This window comes from Macaca nemestrina, chromosome 5, assembly GCF_043159975.1.
Source record: "Macaca nemestrina isolate mMacNem1 chromosome 5, mMacNem.hap1, whole genome shotgun sequence".
In the NCBI taxonomy this organism is placed as follows: Eukaryota; Metazoa; Chordata; class Mammalia; order Primates; family Cercopithecidae; genus Macaca; species Macaca nemestrina.
The window spans coordinates 100380352-100385090 of record NC_092129.1 but is presented as its reverse complement, the minus strand read 5'-3'; the positions used below and the strand labels follow the sequence as shown (position 1 = coordinate 100385090).

Here is a 4739-nt window from a genome sequence, read left to right as displayed (position 1 = left end):
AGTTTTAGGAGTTCTCTATATATTCTGGATATTAATTGCATATTAGATACACAAGTTGCAAATATTTCCTCTTGTTGTGTACATTACCCTTGTACTTTGTTAGTATAGTCTTTTGATTTAAAGACATTTAAAATTATTCTTGGGCAGTTTCCCTCAGCTTTGGCTGAGGGAAGCTGCTAGGCTTCTGCTTCCAGCTGGAGGAGGGTGAGGCGTTGCCAACAGTGGCCGCGCACCCAGTGCTGGTAGCCTGCATCTGTGCCCCACCAGCAGCACCTTGAGCCCAGTATTTCTGCCATGGCCAGCCCAACCAGCGGCCGAGATGTAGGCCATCAAGTGTGCAGTGGTGGGAGATGGAGCTGTGGGGAAAACTTCCCAACTCATCAGTGATCAGCTATACAACCTGGAGAATATATCCCTATTGTCTTTGACAATCAGTATGCCAGTGTTATGTTAAATAGGAAACTGGTGAATCTGGGTTTATGAGATACAAGTGGACAAGAAGATTACACAGGTGGACAGGTTACGACCCCCAACCCCGTTCCTATCCACAAACAGATGTATTCTTAATTTGCTTTTCCCTTGTGAGTCCTGCATCATTAGAAAATGTCCGTGCCAAGTTGTGTCCTGAAGTGTAGCACCATTGTCACAGCCCTCCCATCATCCTTATGGGAACAAAACTTGATCTTAGGGAGAGAAAGACAAGATTGAAACACTGAAGGAGAAGCAGCAGACTTCTATCACCTAACTACCGGGTTTAGGTGCTGTAAAATACCTGGAGTCTTCAGCCAGGCCTCAAGATAGTGTTTGATTAAGCTATGCAACCAGTTTTCCCCCGACCTCCCTTGAAGTAGAGGAAGAGAAAATGCCTGCTGTTGTCGATATCTGAGCCCCTTGTCCTGTCCCTTGGAACTTTTGTTAAAAAACGGCAAAACAAAACAAAACAAAAAACCCAATAAACAAAACAAAACAACAACTAAAAACCCCAAAGCACAAAAAAACCTGTGGAGCCTTTGCACCCAGTGCCAAGTTTTTGTTACAAATTAATTTTTCCATAAAACCATTTTGAATCAATCAGTAATTTTAAGGGTTTGCTTGTTGTAAATGTAGGAGTTTAGATTCACGTTCTATTAAACTGTAGTCCCAAAATTGAAAACAAAATCATGAATTTTGCCTATTTTTCCTGTGCTTTTGGTGTCATCTCCAAGAAATTGTTGCCAAATCCACCGCCATGAAGCTTTTGTCTTGTGTTTTTTTTCTAAGAGTTTATAGTTTTAGTTGTTACATTTCAGTCTTTGATTGATTTTGAGTTATCTTTTATATATGGTATCAGGTAAAAGTGCAACTTCATTCTTTTGCAAGTGGATATCCAGTTTTCTAAGCAGCATTTGTTGAAAAGACTGTCTTTTCTCTCTTGAATGGCCTTGGCACCCTTGTGAAAATTATTAGACCATAAATGTGAGAGTTTATTTATGGGTTTCCTCTTTTATTTGATTGGTCTACATATCTATCTTTATGCCAATATTACAGTGTTTCTTTTTTCTTTTTGTTTTCTTTTTTTACTGATCCATTGGGCAGACATACACTTTTAATTTACCTTAGCTTTGTAGTAAGTTTTGAACTCAGGTAAATCATCTGAGTTTGTTCCTTTACATGATTGTTTAGGCTATTCAGAGCCCCTTGAAATTCCTCATAAATTTTAGAATGGGGTTTTCTATTTCTGCCAAAAAGTCATTGGGATTTTGACGGGATTGTATTAAAATTGTAGATTGCTATGGTAGTTTTGAGATGTTAACAATATTTAGTCTTCCAATTCATGAATATACGATGTTGTTCCATTCATTTATGTTTCCTTTAATTTCTTTGGAAATATTTTACAGTTCTTGACTTTCTTGGTTAAGTTAATTTTGAAGTACTTTATTCTTTTTGATGCTACTGGAAATATAATTGTTTTCTTAATATCCTTTCCAAATTGTTCATTGTTAGCGTATAGAATTTGTAACACACAGATTTTGGTGTGTTCTCTGTATTCTACTACTTTGCTGAATTAATTTAATTACTTCTAAATTTTTTTTTGTTGAATCTTCGGGTCTTTCTACATATAAGAGTCTATCATCCATGAACAGAGATAATTTTGTTTCCCTTCTGATTTGGATGACTTTTATTTTTCTTGCTTACTTGATCTGGCTAGGACTTCCATTGCTATGTTGAATAGAAGTGGTAAAAGCAGACACCTTTGCTTTGCTGTATGTTTTTAATATAGGCTTATATTATACTGAGATAGCTTCCTTCTATTCCTAGTTTGTTGAGTGTTTCTATCATAAAAAGGGCATTAAATTTTGTAATTTTTCTGCTTTGAGATTCTGTGTTTTTTTCCCTTCATTTTGTTGATGTGATTGATTATATTGATCAGTTTTCATATGTTGAACCATCCTTTCATTCAAGAAATAAATTTCACTTGATTATGGTGTACAATCCTTTTAATATACTCAATTTGGTTTGCTAGCATTTTGTTGGGGATTTTTGCATCAATGTTTATATGGGATATCTGTAGTTTTCTTATAGTGTCTTTGTCTGGCTTTGGTGTTAGATTAATGCTGGCCTCTTAAAAAGAGGAGCATTTTCTCCTCTTCATTTTTTCTTGAAAAAACTTGAGAAAAATTGGCATTGGTTCTTTAATGTTTGGTATAATTTACCAGTGAAGCCATTAGGTTTATGATCTTTCTTTGTTAAGAGGTATTTGATTACTTATTCAATTTTCTTACTATTTATAGAGCTATTCAGATTTTTTTGTTTCTTCATTGCTTAGTTGGTAGGTTTTGTTTCCAGGGACTTGTTCATTTCATTTGGGTTATCCAATTTGTTCTCCTAAAATTGTTCATAGTAGTCTCATATTCCATTTTATTTCTATAGAATGAGTAGTAATCTCCTTTCTATTATTTCTGATTTTAGTAATTTCGGCCTATTTTTTTTTTTTCCTAGTCCATACAGTGAAAGTTTTGTCTTTTTTTTTTTAAACTTTTTTTTAAAGAGCCAACTTTCGGCTTGTTGATTTTCTATTATTTTTCCATTCTCTATTTTGTTTATCTATGCTCTATTCTTTATTATTACCTTCCTTCTGCTAGCTTTGAGTTTAGTTTTTCTTCTTTTTCTGGCCTCTTAAATTGTAAAGTTAGGTTTTTTATTTCAGATCTTTCTTGTTTTTTAATGTAAGCATTTATAGGCATAAATTTCTCTTTTGGCACTGCTTGCTTGCCTGCCTGCCTGCCTGCCTGCCTTCCTGCCTTCCTGCCTTCCTGCCTTCCTGCCTGCCTGCCTGCCTGCCTTCCTTCCTTCCTTCCTTCCTTCCTTCCTTCCTTCCTTCCTTCCTTCCTTCCTTCCTTCCTTCCTTCCTTCCTTCCTTTCCTTTCTTTCCTTTCTCTTTTCTTTTCTTTTCTTTCTCAGGGTCTCTGTCATCCAAACTGGAGTGCAGTGCTGCAATCACTGCTAACTGAAGCCTCAAACTCACTGGGCTTAGGTGATCATGCCACCTCAGCCTTCCAACTAGCTGGGACTACAGGCATATTCTACCACACTCAAGTAATTTTTGTATGTTTTTGTAGAGAAGAGGTTTTGTCACATTGCCCAGGCTGGTCTGGAACTCCTGGGCTCAAGCAGACCACCTACCTTGGACTCCCAAAGTGCTGGGATTGCAGACATGAGTCACTGCACCGGGCTGTTTTCTTTATTTTCATTTATCTCTAAGTATTTATTTATTTATTTATTTATTTATTTATTTATTTATTTTACTTTAAGTTCTGGGACACATGTGCAGAACGTGCAGGTTTGTTACATAGGTATACATGTGCCATGGTGGTTTGCTGCACCCATCAACCCATCATCTACGTTAGGTATTTCTCCTAATGTTATCCCTCCCCTAGCCCCACACACCCTGACAAGCACCAGTGTGTGATGTTCCCCTCCCTGTGTCCATGTATACTCATTGTTCAACTCCCACCAATGAATGAGAACAAGGTGGTATTTGGTTTTCTGTTCTTGTGTTAGTTTACTGAAAATGATGTTTTCTAGTTTTATCCATGTCCCTGCAAAGAACATGAGCTCGTCTTTTTTTATGGCTGCATAGTATTCCACAGTGTATATGTGCCACATTTTCTTTATCCAGTCTATCAGTAATGGGCATTTGGATTGGTACCAAGTCTTTGCTATTGTGAACAGTGCCACAATAAACATACATGTGCATGTGCCTTTATAGTAGAATGATTTATAATCCTTTGACTATATACTCAGTAATGGGATTGCTGGGTCAAATGGTATTTCTGGTTCTAGATCCTTGAGGAATTGCCACACTGTCTTCCACAATGGTTGAACTAATTTACACTCCCACCAACAGTGTAAAAGCATGCCTATTTCTCCACATTCTCTCCAGCATCTGTTGTTTCCTGACTTTTTAATGATCGCCATTCTAACTGATGTGAAATAGTATCTCATTGTGGTTTTGATTTACATTTCTCTAATGACCAGTGATAATGAGCTTTTTAAAAATATGTTTCTTGGCCGCATAAATATCTTCCTTTGAGAAGTGTCTGTTCATATACTCTGCCCACTTTTTGATGGGGATGTTTGTTTTTCTCTTGTAAATTTGTTTAACTTCTTTCCAGATTCTGGATATTAGCTCTTTGTCAGATGGATAGATTGCAAAATTTTTCTCCCATTCTGTAGGTTGCCTGTTCACTCTGATGATA

The 4739-nt window shown here is 36.7% G+C and overlaps 1 pseudogene; it reads left to right on the top strand.

Moving 5' to 3' along the window:
* The first annotated feature begins 319 nt into the window (after nt 1-319).
* LOC105496764 (ras-related C3 botulinum toxin substrate 1 pseudogene) lies at nt 320-956 on the top strand (annotated as a pseudogene).
* Nucleotides 957-4739: the final 3783 nt, after the last annotated feature.